We start from the raw sequence: 27,850 nt of genomic DNA, 5'->3' as shown, positions 1-27,850 counted from the left end.
ATGGTGGAGACTGACCATACCACATCTTGAATAAGATGTGCTATGGTCTGTAAGCTGATCATACTAATGAAACTTCTCGGTTCCCTCTGCTTAAGGGCCATTGTTGATCGCATTGAAGTACGTGGTGGTTAGAAGACAGTGCAGATACATGGATAGTTAAAGTGATTTGTATGATATTTGTGATATTACTGCGTGTAATTTTGCCCTTTTTTTTTTAACCAAAAAATAATAATAATCATATCCAACATACATGCTATTTTCTGCGATTCCACCATAGTAAAACTTCCGATTCTACCATAGTAAAACTTCCGGTTCTACCATAGTACAAGTTCTTGATCAAACAAGAGACTGCTATATTGCGCAGGCCAGATTCCGAACGCCTATCCGCTTATTAAGACCAAAAGGAAAATCTAGAACAATGTGGTTAGACACCATTAGCAAAGATAGCAACATCATGCTACATTGTCCAAACTGGAGAAGTCAAGTTTTGGACAGATAGGGTTGGAAGCAACAAATCCAAAAAACCAAGGAAAGCTCGATTTGGGTTGCTATAGAGCCACAATTAGTATAGACTTACATAGCATTGCGATATGTCTATATGATAGTATCGCGAGAGAGGCAATATAAATTAACAATGTGTAATGCCATTATAAACGCATTTCCACCATACGTCTTGCGATTAAAGTGTGTACTGGATAATTATGCTGAATCTTATTACATAGTGGAAAAGAAAAAAAAACCTACTTCTGAAACCTGTCTTTTTGTAATGAGTTCATTTGCTAATATTCTTAACTTTGAACTCAGGGAGGGACTTTATTACTTTAGTTTGGAAAATTTTAAATTAAAGTTTAAATTTCTTTAAAATTAAACAACAGTATAGGACAGCATGTGCACTTCATGGGCGTCCGCAAAGGGGGGGGGGAGGAGAAAACGGGACACTTTCCTCCCTGGTATCGAGTAAACAATTCCACAAATTATAATCGTAAATTATTATCTACCTATCTATCTATATATGATTTTTTTTTTTTATTTAACTTTTTAAAATAAACATTACACGATAGGCAACAATGACTATTTACATATTATAAGTATATATTTACAGAGAAAGAAAACATTTTCCTTTCGGGTGTACAATAGCGAATGCAATAAATGAATATTCAAAATTAACAGTTCAGTTTCAGTCTGAGTTATCATTCAGATGAAGCACATTGTCGTCGTCAATCCAGAAGAGGGTACCAGTTGGATTCCACTCCTCTAGGAATTTCGCGATAGTTCTCGTTTCTTTGAAGTGCTCAAGTTCCAATAGAAGCCTGCTTTTTAGTTTCCGACGGAGGATGTGCATGAGGGTTTGTGCAGTTTCAGTGATGGATGGGTGCTGGTACTTCTTGTCTGTTTTAGGTAAAAGCTGTAGATGACGGCCTTAGCGCAGATGAAGATGAAATTGCATGTTCTGTGTCTGTTTTCTTCTGTGTGGACTAAATTCCAGTAGTCTTCTTGGCTGTGTGTGTAGTTACAGGTGCTAGAGGCGGTATTCAGGGCATAGGTGATTATCACTTTGTTTGCAGGGCAGGTCAGATATGTGTGTTCCAAGAGATCTATCTATCTAAAAGCGGTAATATACAACTTCTACCTCAGACATACAAGACCAGACAGCACAGCAACTTCACAGAGAGAGGCAACTGACCAACTCACTGCAGCCTTCCAACAAAAGGTGAGATGTCGGATCCTACACGAGCATCACCACCATAGGCAAAACAACCCTTAGATCTTTTCCACCAAGAATGGAATCCACGGAATCAACTCCTGGCTGAGCAGGGCGACTGCATTATAATCCACTTTCCAGCATAGAAGTGACACCTTTACCCCCCCCCCCCCCCAAAAAAAAAGAAAGGGGGAAGAAAGAAGGATTGTTGTGCTTAACAGTGCGAAAGTTAATCAGCTGGCACTCTCATGTTAATAGATAATTTTGTGCAATTATAACTTCTATGTTCTTCCACATTTATGTTCTTATGTTAAAATAAGATCTTATGTTATCATGTTAAAATAACTCTTAATGGCTTTAATTTAAAAAAAAAAAAAAAATGTAATTAGCCTTATAAGTGACTTCGTGTAACATACCTCAACAAGAGTATGAGCATGTAACCTCTCTGTCTGACTGCAGAGAACCAAAAAACCGGTTAATCCTGTATATAAGATTGTTATGTTTACAATAAAAAAAAAAAATCTATATATATATATATATATATATATAGATTTTTTTTTTTTTATTGTGAACATAACAATCTTATTTACAGGATTAACCGGTTTTTGGTTCTCTGCAGAGAGGTTACATGCTCATATTCCTGTTGAGGTATGTTACATCGAAGTCATTTTAAAAGAAAATTACTTTTTTTTTTTTTTTTTTTTAGATTAAAGCCATTAAGAGTTATTCTAACATGATACTGTATAAGATCATAAAAGTGGAAGAACATAGGAGTTTCTATTGCACAATATTGTCTATTTACATGAGAGTGCCAGCTGATTACTTTTCGCACTGTTAAGCACAACAATCCTTTTTTCCCCTTTCTTTGGGGGGGGGGGGGGGATGGTGTCACTTCTATGCTGGAAAGTGAATTATAATGCAGTCGCCCTGCTCAGCCAGGAGTTGATTCCGTGGATTCCAGTCTTGGTGGAAAAGATCTAAGCTGTTATATTGCCTGTGGTGGTGATACTCGTGTAGGATCCGACTTCTCACCTTTTGTTGGAAGGCTGCAGTGAGTTGGTCAGTTGCCTCTCTCTGTGAAGTTGCTGTGCTCTCTGGTCTTGTATGTCTGAGGTAGAAGTTGTATATTACCGCTTTCGCGGTGATGAAAAGGTAGTTGCAGAATGAATGGTTATTTGACTCCGCATTGACGAAATTGAAATATTCCTCTTCTGTATGAAGACTACCACAGGTGAGAGCTGCCGTTTCCCGAGACAAACTGATTAATTGGGTGTTGACTGGGCATTCCAAGTAGATATGCCGGACTGTTCCTAATTGGTAGCAAAACAGGCAGTTATCTGAGAAGTTTGAGTTAAATTTTCGTAATATAGTAGGAGTGGGTAATATATTGCGCTACATTCTCCACTGAATATCTGCGTCAGGTTTGATGGCTCTTCTGCGATATGGTAGATCCCATTGAAATAGTGTTTGATCCGATGCTGCAGGATTTTCCAATAAAGTGCTTTGGTTCGACTGTTGTGTTAGAGTGCTGTAGATCTTGTTGGTGTTGCTGGGTGTAAGTTTCTCCCATGAGTTATTGGTTTTTATCAGAAAGATAGGCGCCAGATCTTCTGAGTTGGGAGGGCTAAGCCCCTCTTCTGTTATGCTATCAGGCATAGCGGCTTGAAAAGCGGCCTTTACGTTGTCTATCTGCTCAGACTGATTCCCATATTCCAGGTTTTCGAGAGAATTTGGAAAGCGCCAGGTGAGGCTTGGAGAAAGAATGTCACCCAAGATCCTCACGCTTCGCCAGCTCCATGGAGGAAAGAAAAACTCTTTTTAAGTGATCGGGCTTCTTACCATCGTGTTGTGAAAGATGGGTTCCATGAGGATTTCAGGTAGGGATGCTGTCTTCACTGTGTGCTGGAGGTTTAGCTTCTTCCATCGTCGAAGGGCATCTTTGTAGAAGTTTGTTAAATTTACTGGCACTTGAGCTGTTGTCATTCTTAAGGTTGTGGAGAGAGAGAGAGACCTCTAGTAGCAGAAGTGAAAATATACTCAGTGGTGCATTTGTGTGATATTTCCTGTTGTAGGGCATTAATGAGAAATCGAGCGCGGAAAGTTGTTATCCTGTTGTCAATGAAGACCAAATTTTGTCGTCCATCTTTGAGAGAAGTACATAGCTTGGAGTAGGAAAGCCAGTTTGTTTTTTTCCATATGAATCGATATATGGTTGACTTAATTTGTTTGATGAATTGCACTGGTGGCATAAGAATCTTTAGTGTATGCCAAAGGACACTGGTGGCTATTTGGTTAACGATTATTGTTCTCCATCTTGTGGAGGCAGAGGCTCGTATTGCTGCCCACTTTCCTAGAACTTGCTTGAAACGCTTGTTTAGTGTTTCCCAGTTCTTATCCACATAAGAGGGTGTGTTTCCTAGGTAAATCCCCAGGTATTTGTTTCCCTCTGTGGACCAGGTACCCGACATTGGGGAATCGGTTCGGTTTTTCCATTTGCCACACCACAGTCCTACGGTTTTATGTGTGTTTAGTTTAGCTCCTGAGGCTGCCTGATATTGTTGTTATGCCATTTGTATGTTATGGAAGTCCTCTTCTTTGCGGGCTATGATTGTAACATCATCAGCATATGCTGTCAGGGTTATGGTTTGGTAGGGAAGGTTAGGGTGGCATGCCCTGAGCAGCATGCTGAGTCTACACAAAAAGGGTTCAATGGCAATTGTGTAAAGAGGACCGGAGAGTGGACAGCCTTGTTTAATACCTCTGCTGTATGGTGCAGTTATGGTAAGCCTGTTGTTTATTTTCATGCAAAACTGTGCCTTGGCATACAACATCTTAATAGAGTGAATGATGCCTGAACCAAAGCCAAATGCTTTCAAGCAGTTGAAGAGGTACAGGTGTTCAACGCGGTCGAACGCTTTTTCTTGGTCTAGTGTTACAAGACCCATTGTTTCACTGTTGTTGTTCGCTATGCTTATGAGATCCCTTATGAGGTGTAAGTTTTCGTGGATTGATCTTCAGGGATGGAATAGCTCTGATGCCTATTTATAATTTCGCTCAGAGCGGGTTTAATTTTGTTGGCAACGGCTTTTGATATAATTTTGCAGTCGGTGTTTGTGATAGAGATGGGTCTCCAGTTTCCTAGTTTCGTCGCGTCTCCTTTCTTTGGAATGAGTTTAATAACTGATGTTGTCATATTGAGTGGGAAGCCATTGGTATTCGCGTCGACAAAAACTCTGTAGAGAATAGGTCCAAGCTGTTCCAGAAGGACTGGTAAAATTCAGTGGTGAACCCGTCTATGCCAGGAGATTTATCTTTTGGTAAGGAGGTGCAGGCAGTTTTCAGATCGTGTAACGTGATGGGGAGTTCTGTGTTACTCCTTGTTATTGGTGAGAGTCTTTTCACATCGGAGAGAATTATATTCATGGTCTCCATAGATGTTGAGTTGGCTTGGTACAAATTTTTGTAGTACTGCAAGGTATGTAAGAGGATTTCATAATGATTTTCTATGATGTTTCCATTATCTGTTTTAATAGCAGATATAGTGGTGCACTCTTGTTGGCGTTTTTCTAGTGAGAAGAAATACATTTTGGGGGAATCTGCGAAGTTAATATGTTTGCGTCGTGCTCTTATTAGTGCTCCTCTTGCAGAGTGCTCTAGGTGTGAGCGTATGGTGACTCCTAGGGATTGGTATTCCTCAGATTCTGGATGATACAATTGCTGTTGTTGTTGCAAATTTTTAAGGACTGAATACTTATTCAAATTTCTTCTGTGACTATATTTTTGGGTGAATACCCTAACTTTGGATTTAAAAAGTGACCACCACTCAGAAATTGATTGTGAAGTAGGTATATCTCTGATGAGAGTTTCGATATAGATTTTGGAAGTTCTGAGATATTCTGTATCCTTTAGTAGGCTGTTGTTAAAAATCCAGTATGCTCCTCCTTTGTGTCTGGTGTGTCCAGGAATGCAAATGCTAAGAAGGATGGAATCATGGTCTGATGCATGAGATGGATGGTAATTGACTCTCCTGATGTAGTGTATTGTGTGCATCGAAGTGTAGTATCTGTCGAGGCGTGCCTGGTATAGGACACTGGTAGGACCACCTTTGGCTCTCCAGGAGAACACTTTCTCATGTGGGTGCAAGTGTCTGAAGGTGTCAGTCAGCTCGAGGTCATTTATTACATCCTGGAGAAGCTGAGCTAGTGCGTGTCGATGTTCTTGGCATTGCTATCTGCCCATTGCAGGATCCAGAGTGCAGTTGAAATCCCCTGCAAGTATGATGTTGTCATTCACCTTGCTGAGGTGGTTTCGCACAAACTCTAGTACCTGCACTGCAAGCTGTTCATTTTGTGGGATGTATATGTTAATGATATATATTTTCTTCCCTGTCTGAGTTGTAATGAGTGCATATATTGCACACCCAGGAAAGGTATTGATTATTTCTACTTTTAGAGTGCTGTTTTGGTGAATTCCAATGCTGACTCCAGATCCATGAAGTTGTATGGCAGGACAGTGGTGCACGGTATAAGGCCAGTTCTTCCAGTGTTGATATGAAGCTTTTCTGTTGCAATGGAAGTTAGTTTCCTGCAGCATAACTATTTCTGGCCGGTGGGCAAGGATATGCTGCAGGACCAGCCTGTTTCGCAGTGGTGTGGCACATCCTCTAGCATTTAGTGAGAGAAGGTTTACTGAGGTGCTCATTATTTTATGGTTTAGTTTTATTTGGTGCGATAATCTTCACTTCCTTTACGGATAGTTACGCTGCTGCTGGGATTCAAGCCCGTTTATCAGGTAGTATATCCTTTTCCTGAGATTGGTGGTTTTTCTCCCTCTTTTTCCTGCCAGAATGTTCTTAATTCTTCCAGCTGTGTGATAAGGCCACTGATGTCAGTGGTGTAGTCACAGGCTGTCAGCAGTTTTTGTGAAGAGCCTCGAACCTTTTTAAGAAAGCTCTGAAGCTGCTCATTCGTAAGTGGGCCTTCAGTGTGAGGAAGACCTGCATGTCCAGTTTCCTCTTCATCATCTGAAGACTCAAGAAGCTCGATCTCTTCATCCCCTTCTACAGGCTGTTGGGAGGGTTCCAGAATGCTTGGAGGCAAAGGTTCCCTGCTGCAGCTGCGCTGGTTTGTCTTTGGCTGTTTTTCCGTTTTTGTTTCTTGCTCATCTTTGTTATTTTTATCTTTTTCAGAGTTAGTTAGTTGTCTGTGTTCTGTTTCCTCCTCTCTAGGATTGCTTTTACTCGATGTTGGTGGAGGTTCTTTCGAAAGGTGGGTTTCGTTTGTGCTACCACTTGATTTTGTCTCCCTGGTACTCGACTGAGAGCTGTTTCCTTGAGATCTTTGTTGTTTGTTAGGGATGCTCTGTTTTTTGGGGTTAGTTGCTTGCTGCTTCTGATTCTCTGATCCGCTAGGGTTGGTAGTATTGTTAACTGGTTTCTCATTTCTGGATATATACGGGCATAACTTCCTTACATGGCCTTCTTCGTGGCAGTAAAAGCACTGAGCAGCAACAGTAATATAAAAGGTGTAGGGTACTCTGTCTATTTCTGTGTTGATTATTTTGGGTATGGAGCCGATTGTATTGTCGCCAAAGTGCATTAGAGCCTGTCTTCTAAAGCTCTTTATGTGAGCGAATTCAGGCCTAGTTCTAGAGGCACGTAACGTTCGGATTTTACTTGTCACTGCGCCGTATTTTGATAGCAATCCGCGAAGCATTTGATGGCTTATTTCCGGTGGGACATTTGACACTATTACTTTTGTGGGAGCAATTGCGATTGGTGAGACATTCACGTGGCATGCTACGATGTCTATTCCCTTTTCAATTAATGTCTCAGACCAAGATGCGTTGTTAAAGTACATTTGTACAGTTCCGGCAACTCTTGAAATGTGAGTTATATTTTTGGGAGGAACATATTGGACTACTGCTTCTAGATATTTTTCCAGTGGGGTATTTTCAATTGCGAAAATTACAATTCTGTTGTCTCGGGAAACGCGGTTGGCTAGCTGAACGTTTGTACGCGCTGTGGTGGTTGTTGCAGTAGTATTAATTCGCGCGGAGGTATTAGCTACAATGTTTGCATAAGAGACAGAGAGTACTGACTTTTGTCCGTTGTTGTCCGGGGGGCTGAGACTGAAATCTTTTCCTTCTCGGGAGCTGTGGCTGGTGTCTTTTCCTTGATTGGAATTCTGCGACCTTTGACCGATTCCTGCTGAGCTCGGGCATGGACCGGCTGCTGCTGGTGGTGATATGCTGTGGTTTATACTGGACATTGCTTCGGGCAAATAAGGGGAAACGCACGTTATCACAAATTCCCAGTACTCGAAGGCATACCGTTGTAACAATAAGCACACGAACAAAGAAGATTTTTAAAATTTAAAAATTAATATAACTTTTCCTAGCTTCACAAATTTAGAAAACTAATTTTTTAACGCGATAGATTAGGTGCTTACGATTATGTAGGTATAAATCTTGAAGTTGATTGATGTATTCGACCGCACAAAATTCAACTTTAGGCAAGAGCGACCTTGGACACGTCTGCACACTTCAGCGTCGCGACTTAAGATAATATATAGATAGATAGATAGATGGATAGAGAGATCTATCCATCTATCTATATTCGCGATCCGGAAGTGTGCAGACGTGTCCAAGGTCGCTCTTGCCTAAAGTTGTATTTTGTGCGGTCGAATACGTCAATCAACTCCAAGATTTATACCTACATAATCGTGAGCACCTAATCTATTGCGTTAAAAGATTAGTTTTCTAAATTTGTGAAGCTAGGAAAATTATTTTAAAATTTAAAATCTTCATTTTGTTCGTGTGCTTATTGTTACAATGGTATGCCTTCAAGTACCGGGAAATTGTGATAGCTTGCATTTCCCCTTATTCGCCCGAAGCAATGGCCAGTATAAAGCACAGCATATCACCACCAGCAGCAGCCGGTATACTCCCGAGCTTAGCAGGAATCAGTCAAAGGTCGCAGAATTCCGATCAAGGAATAGACGCCAACCACAGCTCCAGAGAAGGAAAAGACATGAGTCTCAGCCCCCCGGACAACAATGGACAAAGGTCAGTACTCTCTGTCTCTTATGCCAACGTTGTAGCTAATACCTCCGTGCGAATTAATACTACTGCAACAACGACCACAGCGTGTACAAACGTTCACCTAGCCAGCTGCGTTTCCCGAGACAACGGAATTGTAATTTTCGCAATCGAAAATACCCCACTGGAAAAGTATCTAGACGCAGTAGCTCAACATGTTCCCCCAAAAAATATAACTCACATTTCAAGAGTTGCCGGAACTGTACAAATGTACTTTAACAACGCATCTTGGTCTGAGACATTAATTGAAAAGGGAATAGACATTGGAGCATGCCACGTGAATGTCTCACCAATCGCACTTGCTCCCACAAAAGTAACAGTGTCAAATGTCCCACCGGAAATAAGCCATCAAATGCTTCGCGGATTACTATCAAAATACGGCGCAGTAACAGGTAAAATCCGAACGCTACGCACCTCTACAACTAGGCCTGAATTCGCTCACATAAAGAGCTTTAGAAGACAGGCTCTAATGCACTTTGGCGACAATACAATTGGCTCCATACCCAAAATAATCAACACAGAAATAGACGGAGTACCCTACACCTTTTATATTACTGTTGCAAAACATAATCACGACCGTAGTCGACTCAGTCATTTTCCTGATTGAGACAACTAATCTTGGATAGGCAACTGGAGATGGTCGCTGCTTTTTTACTAAGTAACTGCGGATTAGAATCCTCATACTGGCACGAATGTTTATGAAAATATTTAGGTGGTAGATGAATTTGGTTCTGTAAATAGCATAGTGCAAGGCCATCACCCAGTTTATTGAAGTTTTGAAAAAACATGTTTTTAGTCTTATCTTTGATGTTAATTACCCTACATATAGCATTCGCGTACTATCGATTTCCAAACATTTGTGGACATAAAAGGAAAAAAAAAGTGTTTGCACCTAGAAGGCATGTGTCCTGATGGTCCTCCCTATTTTTATTTTATTCCCTCAAAAGAGGTTCTATTAGCCACTTCGAGAGGAACAATATATTATTCTGTGTGTTATAAACACAACTTAAACAAATCCCTCTAGAAGAGAAACTGGAATCAGAACAGTCAGGTATTTCTCTATCAATATTTGTAATCCGGAAAAGGACTGTTTTTGATGGTCCTGAAAGAGAACATTTTTGTCTTCATACAGTTCAAAAATTTATATATCTTGAATAGTATGGAACATCGTAAAGCAACAGTGAACGCACACATTCAGGACACCACATTGTCTCTTTTCTTTCCGATTTTTATTTATTTATTTTTTTTTTTTTACGCAGACAACATCTGCGTGCTGTTTTTTACAGCGGTAGGCGGTAAAGTTTCCGGGAAATGGTCAGAATTAGCAGCACTCAACCACAGAAGTCTGAAAGGACTGCCTGTTTTCCTGCTTGCTGAAGTAAGAGCATAAGTAGTAATGCCTTCACAATTTCTACTCTAGATATGTTAGGGTAGACAGATTTTTGCTTGTACAGGAGGAAACTGTTCCAAATAATAAAATCCAGTATATGTTCAAATACATTTTTGTAATCTTTTTTATGTTTGCTCATTACAGAGTAAAATGATAGCTAAATGATAGAGAAAAAGGAGGTTTAACGCCAAAAGAAATTCATTCGAATTTCATAAGTTATGGGCACACTTCTCCTTCGTTTTCGACAATTAAGAAATGGGCTGCCGAGTTTAAACGTGGCCGTACCAGCCTTGAAGATGATCCACGTGAAGGACATCCAAAAAGTGTAACAACACCAAAAATCATTGATCAAGTGCACGGTATGGTATTGGATAATCGGCGAGTCAAAGTGCATGAGATTGCTGAGACTATAGGCATTTCAAAAGAACATGTAAGGTATATTTTGCATGAAGAATTGCAAATGAAAAAGCTTTGCGCAAGATGGATGCCGCACTTCCTCACAGCAGATCAAAAATGCACTCGAATGAAAATCTCTGAACAGTGCTTGGAGCGTTTTAACAAGAATAAAACTGATTTTGTGCGTCGATTTATTACTATGGATGAGACTAACTTGGATTCACCATTACACACCAGAATCCAAACAGCAGTCAAAACAGTGGACAGAAGCCGGTTGTTCAGCGCCAAAGAAGATAAAGTCGGTTCCATCAGCAGAAAAGGTCATGGCATCGGTGTTTTGGGATGCTAAAGGCATGTTTTATTAATTATCTTGAAAAGGGTAAAGCAATAACCGGAGAATATTATTCTGAAAGACCCGGTTTGCAGAAGAAACAAATCATCTTTCATCAGGACAATGCACATGCCCACAAAGGTGTTTTGGCAATGAGAAAACTAAAGGATCTGCACCATGAATTGTTCGAATATCCACCCTATTCCACAGATTTGGCTCCCTCTGACTTTGTCTTTTCCCAAAACTAAAACTCTTCCTCGCTGGTCAGCGTTTTTCTTCGAATCAAGAGGTGATTGCAGCTGTAGAGGAGTATTTTGCAGAGAACCACTACAGGAATAATGGCGCCGGAATAAATATATTAGTCTTAAGGGAGATTATGTTGAAAAAGAAAAATAATTTTGAAATTATAAATTCGTTTTTTCATTGTTAAGCCGAGAACTTTTCAGCCTATCCTCATACAGCAAAGCGTTTGTCTTTCTTGAAACTATGCTTCTTCACTGATTCCAGTGATGGATTTTTGAAGACAGCAGAAAAACATCTTTTTTTTTTTAATCTTTCCAACGTAGTGTAAAGACTTTCCCTGGCTGATAAACTCGGATTTCATCCATCGACAGTTTTCCTGATGCCAGATCGCCTTTCTGCATTTCGGTACAATAACTATCTGTACGATGCTGTAAAAGCGAATCAGCGAGTTCAGGACACATATAGTAGTTATCAATTGTAACTCGGTAACTTTTCCCCAGTAAGGGATCTAGTAACTCCATTACTACACGCATCAAGGGAAGATCCTTGTCGGTACATGTACTATTTATCATGCTCCAGTATAGTCTTCTTTCCCGTATAAGGTTTGAAATCGCCAAGTTATCCACTTTGCGCTTCGCAAAGCATAAATTTACCCCATACTTTGCTTTCTTTTGGAAAATATACTGCTGACATTTCAATTTACCTTTGAATGGCATAAGGGTTTCATCGATACATCTCTCTCACGAATGTATAGTATCTAAATTTTTGATTGTTCAAGATACATTGAATAATTGGCTCCAAACTGTATCAAGAGAATGCGGACTGTACTCAACTTGTAGATGTGTTGGCAAGCATAAAGGTTCCTTGACTATGAAGGAAATAATATCAAGATGATTCAAGATTTATGTATAATTCTCTAAAAAGCAAAATCATAAAAGTGCGAACCTTCACGCAATCTGTGAACTAATCTTCGAACTAAGATTATCAATAAAAAATAAAGAACTTAATTTGGAACAGATGGAAGCTGTATTTTTTTAAGATTCGGATTTTCATTTATTTATAAAATAATCGTTTGACAAAAATAATTATATTGAATCAAGTTCTGGGAGAATGAAATGCATTTGCGACTAAAATAATTATCAAAGAATATTGACATTGGTCTTCCAAGATGATACAATATTTAAGCGAAGAAATGAAAGGATCTGTTATTTTGCACTGGCATTAAAAACTATAATTATTCGTTAAAAGAAGTAGAAAAAATAAATATGACTTGTATTCCTCTAAGTGCTGTTTCAGGAACGTTTTCGGCATTAACCCGTATTATTTAAGATATTGCGTATATTGTTTTTCTCTTTTGGCTATTATTGAAAATTCACGACAATGTTTTTATTTGGTATTTATGATCACTGTTAAGATTTGTTTTGCTGTTTCAGTTGGATCAATTCAGTTCTCAAATTAGGCAAAACAAATTTATCTCCACAGTATATATGCCAGAAGCAGCTGTGCGTTTCATTATTATGAGAACGAATGGTATTACTATACAACAATGCATTCTTCAGTAACGCAATCTTTTGGATGTCTGTTGTTTACTTGTCATGACAGTCTTGCTCTTGAAAGATTTGAAACTTGTAACGCGTCATTAACATTATGTGGATCAAGAATAAATAAACCGGTAAACCTGCCTCTAGTAATTGCGAAACAATATACATATTTTCACTGTGATTGTGCTCACACTTAAAATCTGGTGATTTTGATTGCGCTCTCTGTTTCTCGTTTTTTTTTTCCGCTTCCAATCAATGCAATCTTGAAGTTTACTTCTCGCACTAATTTTCATACATCCTTATCTCCTTTATTTTAAGGTGACTCGTTATTCACCTACTATTTAATCGTTCCCATAGGATATTAGTGGTGCCCATCGAACGTTATCTCGCACTTTGAGAGTTTCTTTATTAAGAAAAAGTAGTTAATAACATATCAGAACCCAGTGGTGTAGCTTGAGCTTTTGCCGCCCGGGGCGGTCCCTGAGTTTGCTGCCCTCTCAATACACAGGGACCGCCCTATGTATCGATGACATTGACGAAGATTAAGAATTTTTTAATTAAGAATTAAAAAATTCTTAAGTGTAGCTCAGTGGATGTGGCATTTGCACACTACCGTGCTTGGCCGCACGAAGGAAGGCTTGGTTTCGAGTCTAGTCGGCGACTAGAGGAAATTTTTCTAAGCCTTTTTTCGACCGGTTCCCGAGTTAGTCGATCTCTGGCACGGGCAAGCAGGTTTTTCCTCCCGGAAACTCGGGTTTTTCGTCCTGTAAACTCAAGAAAATCGACCGTAGAACCCACATTATTTCAGACATTAAAAAAAATATATATTGTGTTAGGGTTAGGGACCACGAGATGGCGGCACATTTGAGCCGTCTCTCTTCACTGCGTACCGCTTAATTAGTGATAGTCTTGGGCCATCTGTCTCTGATTGGGTACCAGTGGAGATTGAACTGCCCACTCAGTCTCCAAAAAAAGTTAGATAGGGCTAAATGGCCTCGCCTACTCCCGTATACGGGAATAAAAAGGCGTTAGCTGATTTTTTTTTTTTTTTTTAAATTCTTAATCAATTTTATTTAGAAATGCTCCTCTCACAACTAGCAATACTTACAGAAATTGTGAGGAAAATTCGCAGTAGTATTACAATATTTGGAAACGAGTTCTCGAGACTATTTTAGAATTAGCTACAAAAGTTCAAAAAGGTTTAAAGTGTCGCCCGGGGCGGGTCGCCCCCCTCTAGCTACGCCTCTGTCAGAACCTCAAACATTTCACGTGTATGGAAAGTGGGCAAGTACTGACATTAGACCCAGAATATTTCAGGCTAACGTCATCTGAGTATATGGGTAAACAGTTTGTAAATAAAATGTTTTAGTGTTCTAATTTACAGATTTTTTTTTCTTCTTCAGGAACTCATGCTTTTAACAAGAAGTAATGAGGGGAAGGGGAAGCCAAGGATATCTTTTTTGCTATCATGGCAGAACGATTAGCAACAGGGAGTGGACTGAAAAGTTCTGATAAACACCTAGGACAAAAATTATATTAAAGCAACTGATATAACCGCAAGAAAGAACATATCTTAAAACCCTTTAACCCCCATGCTTCATCAAATTGTAATAAATTGTTCTTTTTTTTAAGGATATATTTGAAGGGATGTCAGAAGTTTTGAAGAAATTCGAAGACACAGAGATGGGGCCGTCATCAGGCTTTTCGTGCTGCAAGAAAAGTCCGCAACTGAGATTCACCAAACTTTATGCAAGACTCGAGGGGACTGTGTCTCAACACATCCAACAGTTGCCTGATGGGTGGGCAAATTTAAAACTGGGCATCCTGAGACAACTTGTCCTCAGGTCAGGCAGACTTTCCACAGTGATCACGCCTGAAAACATCGAGATGCTGTGGATGCCACGATCCTTGATGATAGATGAATACCAGCCAAAAACATTGCAAAGACTCTGGGGATATCCAGGGAACGAGTTGGGGTCATTATCCACCAACATCTGGACATTCAGAAGCGAAATGGGGCCCCAAATGCTTGAATGCCGACCAAAAGAGAACGTGTGCTGTTATCTCAAGGGATTTTGGGTCATTTTGAGAAATCAGGTGCATTATTTTGGCTCGTATTGTGACTATTGATGAAACATTGCTTTATCATGATGACCCAGATACCAAACAACAACCAATGGAGTGCAGGCACAAAGATTCTCGACTGCCAAAGAAGTTCCGAATCCAAAAGTCAGCAGGGAATGTTCTTGCCATTGTCTTTTGGGATATGGATGGTGTAATCCTTACCAAGTACCTTAAAAGGGTGAAACTGTGACAGTAGCAGTTTGTTCAGCTACTCTGAATGAATTGAAGGAGGTACTGAAGGAAAAACGCCACGGGAAACTGAGCAAAGGCGTATTGCTTTTGCAGCACAACGCACCTGCTCACACTGCTCATGAAACACAACAGACAATGCACAGCTTGGGCTTTCAATATCTACCGCACCCACATTCGCCAGACCTGGCCCCGTCTATTTCCTATTCTCAAATTTAAAGAAACACTTGAAACGAACAAAATTTACCAGAGATGATGAAGTCATTTCTGTAGCTGAGGATTGGTTTGTGTAACAAGGGACAGACTTTTTTCTCAGAGGATTGCAAATGATTCAGCAGCGTTGTAACAAGTGTATAATACGTGGGGAATATGTAGAATAATGTGTAAGTTACATGGTTCTACCTCAATTCTTTGATGGTGATTATCACAACTTTTCAGTACATCCTTGTGCCCTTTGCTATTGGTAATCTGTGTGTGTGTGATGTTTTTTGGAAGGTAATTTTAAACGCCGTTACTGAGAGTTCTTGCTTAGTCAGCGAGCATACCTAGTTCGTATTAGTACTAATACTGTCCGAGTGGTCAACTGCTTCCTCTTTTCTTTATACTTACTATGGTTCATAATTTTGCCTTAAAACTTAGTCGGCATAAACCTTTGTGTGCAGAAGCCCAAACCACGTCTTGTCGCCTGTATGCTTGTCATTTAAAGGGTACCAATAATTTAATTATAAAACGTGCTACGATGCGATCTAAATAAAGTTTAGATGGTATGTGTTTAACTGAATGTTCTGAATAATTTTATGTTCTAACTAATTGGGGGAGGCATTGACTCTTGTAATTCGTTTCTGCTTTAATGACACGCTCTTTTTGAATAGATATGCATCCCACTTGGAATTTGATCCCCTACTGTCTCTAAACAGGCTCTCTGGATGTTTTATGAGATGGAGAGAGCAGACACATCTGCTTTAGATTACTGAAGTTCAGACTGGCGAACTTCCACTATAAACATTTCTAATTTGTGTACCTTTTTTTGCTATATCAAAGCCTCGGGGATGGGGGGGATTACAAATGTACATTACAGATCTTCAGAAAATTCCGTGAGTTTGAAGATAAAGAAATCAACTTGTAAACGATAAAAAACAGAAATGTGTAACTATTCTCATACCAATTAGTATCTAATATTTTTATGATATTATATATCTTACTAGGGGGGGGGATCCGCCCCCTGACGCCTCCTTGAATTCTGATTACTAGAATTTTGAAGAAGCGAAAGGCCCCCCCCCCCGGCGCCCAACTCCCCGAGTTCCGGACTGGTAGGCCGGTTCTCCTTGAATTCTGATTACTCGAATTTTGAAGACTCGACACTCAGGTTACCCCTGAGTTTCAAAACATTTCAAATAACTTGACACAAAAACGTTACAAAAAAGGCTTATCATTTTATATTATAGAGTAGATTTAATTCAGCAAACATGTATAGAAGTATTTATGTGATAGGCCAAATACTAAGGGAAAAAAATATTTCTGCTAAGTTAAGTTAAGAAAATGTTGGTTTAAAGTATGAGAACTGCTTTCATTGACGACTGCAAAAATAAGGATATTTAATAATATTCTTATATTTTCATTTTAATTTATATAAATTATAAATTATATTACCGTATTTACTCGAATTAATTCACAATTTTTTACCAAAACTAAAGCTAAAAAATTGTGGTGGGAGATATTTGTGGGGATTTTCGGAACTAAAGTTTGCAGGAAAAATGAAAATGGGTATGACTTGCCAAGTATCTCTTATTCGCTATCGCTGCTTCCAGCCTCGAGAGCGGCTTCCTTGTGACCCATCTACCCAAATAGCTCACTTTCTTCAAGCAAAAAATTATCAGTAATTTTCAAGAAGTAATGAACAATCCTTCACGAATGACTAATGAGAAGTGAAAGCACCGCGCAAAACAGACAGCAGTGGTAGGCCAGTAGAGATAGAGCTGCTGTGAAGACCTGCATATGATTGGTGCGGTATTAACAAAAGATGACGCGATCCAGTCACAAAGGCAAGCCGACCAAATTGTTAAGTTGAAATGCTAATTCTCTTCAACCGAATTTCATAAATAAAACTGCCATAACAACATTTACTATATATTTCATAGTTTCAACACGTTCATGACGGGGTGGTGTTTTTCCCGTTTATCGTTCCGACGGAGCTTCTCATTACCGTTTGTGTACCGCTTCCGCGTCGTGCGGATGGGCTCAATTCACATAAGTTTCAATCCTTCTGTTGATTTTTATTGCTGCTTGTTTGCGTGCCACTTCTGCGTCAAGCTGGCGGGCGGACTCTTTCTCTCACACATTATATGGCATGTTTCGATTCGTGGTAGAATTTTATTTGAAGTTAGCCTTTGTGATCTGTCTTAATGACATCGAAAATTTAAAATGCAATCAAACAAACACTTATTTCATGCAATTGAAAAAAAATGAACGATAGTTTTTAGTTAGATACTGTGTTTTTTTAGTTAGATACTGTATATAGTTAGTGCCAGTTGTCTCTAATTGCATTATTTGTTGAGAAATATAACACACAAACTGCAAATGTCTCTTTACTTTATTCAGTGATATGATACAACTTTTTTTCTTCTGTCTGCAGTATAATGGCTGTTGGGGAGGGAGTGTGGTTTACCGCAGGTAGCAAGTTACTATCGGCCCGACGTGAACATGTTTAAGTTTTTTTTCTTGTGCGAAGTATATTATTATTATTATTATTGTATTATTACATCACACCTCCATGGAGTCCTCTCTCATGGAGGGAGGGCATCTACTCTACAACTTTCGTCTCACTACTCCACCAACCATCATCTAACACCAACGCCATCTACCGCCGACTATCACCACTAGTACTTTCATAGACAATCACAACTTCCATGCCCATGGCGGGATTTGAACCAGCAGCCTTTTGGCTGGAGAGCCAATACGCTAACCACTCGGCCAACCAGGCCGGCAAAACATGCGAAACTTTTTAATTTAATTTCTTTTTTCGTAAAGTAAAATCAGGGGTGCGAGTTATATTCGACTAAATACGGTATAATTTATATAATATAATTTATAATATACAGGGTGTTCGGGATAAATTTGACATATTTATAATTAATTATATTTTTCCGTAAGTTACATGTATTAACACACACTTCTCTTCATTTAAAAGTTTGGACCCTTCTTCATTCATATACAAGATGTCAGAAAGGATGGATAGCTGGAACCCACCTGAATCATGGAAGAGAATAACTTGTATCATGATGATTCGTGCCCGCCATCAAAATAAGGATATTACGACTGCTGCCCAATGCTCCCTGAATACAGTAAAAACAATCAGGCATGAACTAGAGACTTGCAATGGTGACTACGAGGATGTAGCAAGAAGAAAGATCCCTAGCAGACGATCTGATTGCGTTCGTACAGCAGAATTCCTCGCAAATCTGCAGGAACAGGTGTTGAAGAACCCTGGCATTGGAATTCGGGCTTTGTTCGTGGAGTTGCTAACTGTAGTCAAGCCCTGGATAACAAGGGTAGCCAATGGCAGGCCGTATGTATGGCAGCAGGATTCGGCCCCTTGCCACACCTCTGGGAAAAGTCAAAAATGGTTGTCTGAAAATTTCTACGACTTCACCAGTCCAAATGTTTGGCCTCCAAACTCCCCAGACCTTAACCCCATGGATTATTTTGTATGGGGCGCAGTTGAAAAAGACACCAATCGCACTTCCAGTAATACAAAAGCCCAGTTAATGGATAAAATTAAAACAGTTTTTGCGGCCCTTCCCAGGGAGACTGTAGCATCAGCTTGTTCGAGGTTCCGAAGCAGAATTGAAGCTGTGATCGATGCTAATGGTGGTTATTTTGAGTAAATCTTGTTGATAGTATTGTAATTAACTCTGCCTGTAATGTTTTTTTGTCAATTCATTAAATTTAATAGATACAAAGAAGAGTTTCTTTTTCCTTACGAAACTGTCAAATTTATCCCGAACACCCTGTATATTATAAATTATATTATAATTTCAAACAAGGATATTTAAAATAATAGAGCGATATGGATTTCAAAAGAGACTAGAATTTACTTTTCAAGCCACTTCAATACCCTTTGGTTAGAAAGCCCAGGGTTCGAATCCAATTTCATCTCCGGGATGCGAAGTACGATTTCACTGAAGGTGAGTTAGCTTATCTCATACGGAGATGAAAAGGTTTTTTTCATCCCGCAAGCAGGCAAATCGGTCAGAAGAACACACGAAATTTACATACCTAATACAGTCATAGTCTTAAGTGATTTTGCCGTAAATCCAAGCATCAATAACAAGCCATTTCAGGTCTCGAATAAGTAGAGGTAGTGGTTTCACGCTGGATGACGAAGTCATCGACTATTATCTTAAAGTTTCATGAAAAATCCATGTCCACAGAGTTTCAGAATCCATTGTGTGGTGGTTGGAGATCACAGACCCTATCCGCACGACCATTCAGGCCAGCGAATTCAATGGTCTCCGAAAAAAATAAATCCATCCCTTATAAGAAAAAGTGAGAAGGGAGCTCCAAAGGTATTTTGTGTGTGGACCCAAAATTCAGTTATTTTGACATCTAATATATAACACGGTAATTTCCTTCTCTCTTGCTAGCTTGAACATTTCTAGCCTGGGTTGCCCTAGAGGATGGCATCTCCGCTCTCAAATGAACCTGGAAATTGGATCTTTTGTGAATGTTTTGAGATGTTAACGTTCGTCGTCCGGTGTGAGATATCATCTCGCCAGTAAATTGGAAGCCAAAGCGGATAAAAAGTTTGTTTGCTCTTGAGCGCAGCTCTCGGATTATTTAACTGCGGTTCTAAATATGTTATGTTTTCAATCTTTCGGCTCCCTCTTCAGAAACTTTGTGTGTGTGTGTGAGACAAACGTGATCAATGCTAGTCTGTGCTTTTATTATTTTTTTCTGTGTGGCATCGTGCAGTATTGACAACAGTGACCAATGTGGAAGTAGGATGTAGGTTTAAAAAAAAGCTACGAGGAAATTATCTCATTCCATGCTGTAGCGCCCAAATATAAAAGATTGTGAAGAAAAATTTCTTTAAATATTATGAATAAATTTGAGAAGTGCTGAAATTTTATTGAGTATTTGTCAAAACAGCATATAATTATTTTATATTCGTGATGACTTTTAAATTGCATTTTTGGAATTTAAATTCTTTTATAGGGAATCTCAGTGCGGCACCAAGAAGAAGAAAACTATGTAGCAACAAATAGTCATCGAACAGCGCAACTGTCACTGATTTAAATGTTTTTATAAAAGTGCTACTATTTTTAAACTGAAGCTGTCGAAGGGAGTTAGAGTAGATCCCCAGCTTGTACGACCGAATTGTTTCTGTCAACCTTCATTAAGCAAGCCGTCGTAAATCTAACCCTAATTTCCCATAAGTTGTGAATTGAGGTTAAGTTTTTGGAAAGGTTTGTAGTACATAATATCATACCTAAACTAAAATCTAGCACTTCTGTAATGAAATTACTGTGTATGTATGTATATACACACATACAGTAATACCCAGCTTTAAGATAATCTTTTTGTACGACGCTGTTCAGTTCTAACCAAGGTCCTTTTATACGACACTGCATTCCAGGGGCGAATGCTGGTCTTGAAATTCACGCTTGCTCTTGTTATCATTCAGGGAGTGAGAGGTGTGATTGAAATTTGATTATCGGAATAATGAATTGCAGGTAACCCTCGTATAATGCGGATGTTAGGTTCCATAGAAATGCCGCGTAATATAAATCGCGTTATGCGAGATTCAGATCACATACAAAAAGTAGGGTTATGTTCCGAAATCGTTTTTTTTTTTTTAATTATATAAACAACAATGACACATCCAACAAAAATATGCTTTTATTTAATCCAGGTAATTCATGCAAGTTAAGAAAACATATAAACTATGACACAAATACATAATATAAAATTATAAAAATTACAAATTGTAATTAAGCTTCATTGCATGTAATGCATAAATGTTTTAGGCAAAATAAAAATAAATGCATATTTTAATCTTTCATAGCACAAGGATTTGAGGATCGGTTAATAAACATTAGTTTATTAACCGATCCTCAATGTGATCTGAGTCTCGCATACCGCGATTTATATAACACGGCATTTCTATGGAACCTAACATCCGCGTTATACGAGGGTTACTTGTAATTCATTATTTCGATAATCAGATTTCAATCACACCTCTCACTTCCTGAATGATAACAAATGATAACCGATTAGTTTATTAACCGATTAATGCATCACCTGTTTTTTACTCTACTATTTTGTAATAATGCATCAGGTGACGCATTACTACAAAACAGTAGATTAATTCTGTCTTTGGAAACTTTGAATCCAGGAGTTGATCTTTCATTTTTCGAAATATAGGTGCGTTTTGGCATTTTTTCCCAATATAACCCGGATTCATCAGCATTGACACCTCGTCTGCAATATAAATGTTTATAAACTTTGAGAGCTTTTTGTTTAATAAGATTTCCATCCAAAGGAATTTTCTTTTGAGTGCATCTTCTTTCCAAATCATTAGAGATTTCTTCATTTTTCTCCTAGAAAATTGCGTACACGAGCAACGAGCGTTGCACTTACCATTGACCCAGCAATAAACACTTTCTCGGATTTTATGTTCATTGTGTTTGATTGTTTGAATTGTTGATTCATTTAAATTCAAAGTCCTTACAACAACTGGTTTTTCTTCATTTTTCAACAGATCCATGATTTTAATTTTTTTTTTTCGAGACGAATTTTCTTTTTAATATTCATTTTTCCCTTTCAGTGCAATTTGTGGCCATTACTATAAAAATAATTTTTTTATATAAAAAAGCATTACATTTTAATTATGTATGTAACTCACCAGAAAATAAAGTGCTCAGCTTGAGATAACACACTTATGATTTTTAATACGCTTTCCTGGCAGAAAACGAAGACAATTTTACAATAAACACTTTATACGGTATACAATTGACGTACATCCGTGTTAAAGGGTGTTTCCCCTAATATAAATTCGCTACTACCTGCGCGATACGGGCAGACAAATTTAACGAAGATAAAATTTTATTTTTAAGTCGCGCGGTGAAAAATATATGAAAAGATAAAGGCTTGCTACAATTTCTAGACTGTGTTTTTGTCAAAACCACGTTTGTATAAGTACCGCGTTGAACAAGTTACTACAATTTGTAGACCGCGTTATAATGTAACCGCGTTGTATACCGCGTTATACGAGGGTTACCTGTACTGACTATTGAAAACTATATATTTAGAAATTTATGTGCATTTAATCATACAAATGCAACATTTATTTTACAAATGATATTCTATATTTTTCAATTTAGCTACTTGAATACAAATTCTACCCTGCTGTTCTTCTTTATGAACTAGTCAATAACATCGTCATAAAAAGTTGGTTGTAACTTAATTTTCCCAAGCAACACGCACCCTTGTAAAGGCTGCTGAAGCTCACTGGCTAGAGCTACCTTGACTGCGTATGGCCTGTGGTTTAAGCAACAGAGTGAGACGACGTGAAATGGCTATGCGCGCGAACGAAATCACAGTGGTGCTGCGAGGATCTGGAAGCTCCTACAACCGAGCAAGCCAAGGTAGCTTTGACCAGACGAGCAAGCATCGGCCTTCGATACACAACGCAATGCTCAATTATTACGACACAAGACGTTTTCTGTCTACAAAAATAAAAGCCTAAATGGAATGCTTATAAATGCATGCATTTATTTTGCAAATAAATGCTCATTAATTGAGCTTGCTGCGCAGCAAGCATAGCAAGCATGGAGAATTCGGCACTGCTGCATTCGCTCATACGACGGCTTTAGTGATATTAATGTCATTTGAATAGTCTCATGCACAGTTTCTGTAACTGTTTATGACGTCGTTGCTCGCTACATCTTTTGTTTTGGTATTTCGTTGTGAATTATTATTATTATTATTATTATTATTATTATTATTATTATTATTATTATTATTATTATTATTATTCCTGTTATTATTATTATAAACAGTATATACCTTTTATTATTATTAAAATTAAAAGTAAGGGTGCTTTTGGTTTTACGGATAATCATATTGAAACAATTCAATTTTATTTTGAGGATTTATCTTGAGGATGCAATATTTCTAATTTTCATTTGATTCATCCGTAGCGCAATTGGTAAAACAACAGTATGTTGCACCCTTCGGTTGGAAAAGGTGTCTAAGTTCAATAAGTTCAATTACCTTCGTGACGCGAGGAATATGTATGTTTTTCATTTATTTATTTATTTATTTTTTTAATTGTTGGTGAGTTAGCCGATTCATACGAAGGTAGCAGCAGTTTTTCTCCCGAAAACTATTATTATTATTTTTATTATTATTATTCCTGACACCTCCAATGAGTCCGAAGACTCATCGCGGGAGGATACCTAACACTGTCTCAACCACTACATCGAACTTCTACTACGAATCATCTCCATCAGCGCCATCTATCGCCCACCACAACTAGTATTTTTTGTCTGTAAATTACGTGTGTTCTGAAGAAGATTAAAAACTATAGTTTTTAATCGCGTTATTGGCAAATCGGCTTTGAGAACACGCGTAATTTAAGGGGGAAAAAATAGTAGTGATGTTGGGCACCAGTTAACGATGTATGTAGATAATTGATGGTAGTAGCCATTCTGTGTAGTTTTAAATGGTGGAGACAGAGAGTTGTAGAGTGCCACCCTCGACGATTCCTCGAGGTGTCACATAATAACATACCCTGTTACATTACATACTAAGATTAAATTTATTGAGAATGGTGTATCGAACGCTGAGATATGTCTCTCGCACAACTGTTACATTTGTTTAAAACAGTGTTTCTCAAACTTTTTTGTCTGGTGGGACACCAAAATCAATAAATAAATTTCACGGCACCCCTAGTATTATTTGCTTTTTATAGAGAGTAAAGTGCCGATTAATTGATTCTGAAAGACTCGCATATATAACCCATAAATAAATTGATATTACAGATACTAAAGATATGAAGGAAAGCGTGTTTAAAAGAAAACAGATTTTATTTAAACTAAATTGGTTTATTTTCAAACAACCCCAAAACAAACAAAACAAAAACTATTATAAAGGTTCAGATAATAAAATATGAACTTAATGTGAAATATGTGCCTGGTGTTATTTGCATATTTCTTTGATATTAGGCCTTGTTTTTGAGAGACATATTCTCATCTCATTTTCAAGGGCCTTTAGTCTTTCTCTCTTCTTTGTTTTAATATTTACAAGTGCAGAAAAACCCAGTTCACACAAATAGATGTAGAAAATTGCAATAAGATGTTAAGTGCTTTGAATCCTATATTGGGGTACTCCTTCATAGTTGTTATCCAAAATGAATTCAGACACATTTCTGAATGCTTCAATCTCAACGTACGATCGTTACTTATATCAATTAATTCTTCGGCTTCTATAAGACTTAACTCACTCATTGTTGATGTTGACTCTACAAATGGATTTCGAATCCAATCGTATAAATTGACTGAAATGTCTGGAAAATAATGGTCAATTTTTTCTTCTAACGATGTTAAATGACTGTAAATAAGCTTCTGCAGATCAGTATTCTTACATTTTCAGGAGGCAACTTTAAGGAACATTTCTACATTGTTGGTGCTTAATTTTATCTTCCACATTTTTATTTTATCTTTAAAAACTTTAATTTTATCTGTAGATGTCAAAATATTCTCATTTCTTCCTTGCATGTTGGAGTTCAGCTTGTTCAGATGATCGAATATGTCTGTTAAATAGGCTAGTTTGGAACACCAAAAATCATCTTATAATCTATTATAATTACAGCTATTTTGCCTGCTTCAGTTTAGGAGTACCCCTGTTTAAATGTCATTGGCTATTTACTCATGGATTCTTAGGGCATTATGAGTGTAGATGTACTAAAAAGTATATGTAGCCTAAGGAATAGAAAATTGCACATACCTTTTTCTGGGTGTTGTGGCAAAAAGGTATGTGCAATTTTCTATTCCTTAGACTACATATACTTTTTAGTACATCTACACTCATAATGCCCTAAGAATCCATGAGTAAATAGCCAATGACATTTAAACAGGGGTACTCCTAAACTGAAGCAGGCAAAATAACTGTAATTATAATAGTTTATAAAGAGGAGTAACATGGGAGTTTTCCCAGAAATAATATACATCATCTTATAATAATTTATAGAATTCTGGTTTGTCTTCATTTTGGAAAAACATTAATATTTCTTCTTTAAGTTCAAAAAAACGATCCAATACGCGACCTTTTGAAAGCCATCTTACTTCGGTATGAAGAAGAATATTCTTGTAATGAGATTGCATCTCTTCACATAGTCCTGCAAATATTCTAGATTTTAATGGTCTGGCCTTGATATAATTAACCATCTGAATGATTTCTTCTAATACACTTTTTAATTCCAAGCCTATTGTCTTTGCCACCAATGATTCACGATGAATGAAGCAATGAGTCGTTATAATGTTCTCATTTTCTTTTTTAGCAAAGGAAACAAACCCTTTTGTAATTCCGACCATAGAAGGTGCACCATCTATACATATACCCACACAAGTTTTCCAAGATAGACCATTTGTATTAAAATATGTGTTCATTATATCAAAAACATCTTTTCCCGTTGTAGTTTTTTCGAATTCCTTGCAGCATAGAAATTCTTCGATAATATTATCATCTTCAATGAATCGAGTAAAAACAAGTAAGTGTGCTTTACCACCGATATCAGTTGACTCATCTAACTGCAAACTGAAAAATTTTGATTTGATTATTTTGGTTATAACTGACTTTTCAATATCGACTGACAGATCATTAATATGTCTACTCATAGTATCATTTGATAATGGAATCTTCTTTATTTCTTCTTCTGCCTCAGTACCAAAAATTGTTCTCACAATTGCTGAACAGGCCTGACGAATCAAGGTTTCGCCGATAGTATGAGGCTTCATTTCCTTCGCAATTATTTCAGCGACTAAATAACTCGCTTCTTGAACTCGGTCGGAAATTGTAAACTTACAAAACTTTTACTTTGTTTTTCTTGTAATCTTATTAACTCTTTAAAATATTCAGGATTTTTATTCGACAAGTTGTCATGTTTTGTGGAGAAATGTCGCAATAATTTGCTAGGAACCATAGCCTCATTTGATAGAACCAAACCACACAAAATACACTTAGGTCTGGGAATTAATTTATCACCACACCACGTGAATCCCATTTTTAGATAGCTCTCTTAATATATACGAGTTTTTACATTCTTTTTCATTGTTCCCTTTTTACATGAACTTATTCTGTTTCTGTTGTTTCATTAGTGTTTTTTTTTTGTTGCTGAACGTTAAAAATAGTCAAATCTTCATTAATGCAAGTATCAGTTTTTGATAATTTATTAGTGCGAATTGGTTCGTTAGCTTTGTTACAAGTAGACATTTCTTGATCGTCAGAATCTTCACTTCTTTTTTTAGGAAAAAATCATTCATGATTTTGAAGGACATATGTAACTTTAATATTTTATTTTAAAATTTATTTCAAGTAAATAATTTTTTTTCCGGATGGAAAAAGAAAAAACATTTGTTTACGATGTCTTTCGTTATAGTTGAAATATATAACAATAAGAAAAACCTCTACTCACTGAATTTAACGACTTTAATATCGTACTTCGTTTATTCTCACCGATGACAAAAGACTCATGATTTTTGTTTAGGGGAAATGATCATGTATAATACTTGTCACACTGAACAGAGAAATACTAAAACAGACAGCAGGACAACTAACCATTCATTAGTTCATTTTCCCCGGTATTTATGTGCTGTCACATATCTAGTTACTACGACACGCGGTGATCTAATGAAATCCCAGGATATAATATAAGAGTGATACAAAAAATGATAATTTTTATATACGCTTCATCCATTAAAATCAATATATATATATATATATATTTTGTTTTTGATTTAGTTATTTGTGGCAATTGAATATTTTGCTTTTTTCAAATAAGCGATTCAAAATTTCGCGGCACCCTTGTGGCATACTTGCGGCACCCAGTTTGAGAACCACTGGTTTAAAACAAAGATAAAGTTCTTTAGTGAATTGGAAAATGCCACACAAGCTACTACTACGGTTATCCGTAAACGTGACAATGTTATTGCCGAAATGGCATTAACATTGTCATGGAAAAAATTGTAGTGATTTGTAATGATGTAGATTGATGACCAAACTAGTTGGCGCGTTTCCTTAAGCCAAGCGATTCATTACAACTTTTTCGTTTAAAAAAAAATTCGAAAATTTTCTTTTTCGTATCTGACTTTAAATAAATGCTTTCTTTTCCTCAATTATATGTACATTGCTTGAAAAGAAGTCAATGAACCCCATAGCGTTAGGAACAACACCCATGGCGTCCACCTTAATGAGATGTAGAACCTCTTTTCGCTGAGATGACAGCAGCAATCTTACGGGGCATGCTTTCACAAGCGTAGCGATCAATGGGAATTTTGGACCATTCTTCCTGTACGCATGTAATGAGGCCTTGACTGTTGTGAGGCGGGCGTCTCTTCATCTAACCCCTGTGCTTCAGTGTTCATCCCACAGATATTCAGTAGGATTGAGATCAGCGCGAGTTCCGTAGAAACGCCAGAAAGTATTAAGCATTGCATTCTCCAAAATGTTCAGATACTTCTCAGAGTTCAATCTGTTCATGACACCACAAACAGAGGTCTGGGTCCAAACCAAGAAAAACAGGACCATACTATCACACCGGTGCTTCCGAATTTTAT

The 27,850-nt window shown here is 37.7% G+C and overlaps 1 protein-coding gene across 4 annotated transcripts in view; it reads left to right on the top strand.

Moving 5' to 3' along the window:
- The window catches only part of Myo61F (unconventional myosin 61F), a 744,085-nt gene that overhangs the window by 83,567 nt on the left and 632,668 nt on the right, over nt 1–27,850 (top strand). The window contains exon 1 of one of the 4 annotated variants that reach the window (XM_090391650.1): nt 2,333–2,350. The exons of 2 other annotated variants lie outside the window; for them this stretch is intronic. The gene's annotated coding sequence lies outside the window, so the exon portion shown is untranslated. Of the gene's footprint in view, nt 1–2,332; nt 2,351–20,297; nt 20,480–27,850 lie in introns of those variants that run through there. One more of the 4 variants, XM_090391649.1, reaches the window with a different exon arrangement.

This window comes from Typopeltis vanoorti, chromosome 4 (genome assembly GCF_054136105.1).
Source record: "Typopeltis vanoorti isolate ZY-2024b chromosome 4, IOZ_Tvanoo_1.0, whole genome shotgun sequence".
NCBI classification, from domain to species: domain Eukaryota; kingdom Metazoa; phylum Arthropoda; class Arachnida; order Uropygi; family Thelyphonidae; genus Typopeltis; species Typopeltis vanoorti.
The sequence above is the reverse complement of the archived record's forward strand: the minus strand, read 5'-3'. Positions and strand labels throughout refer to the sequence as shown.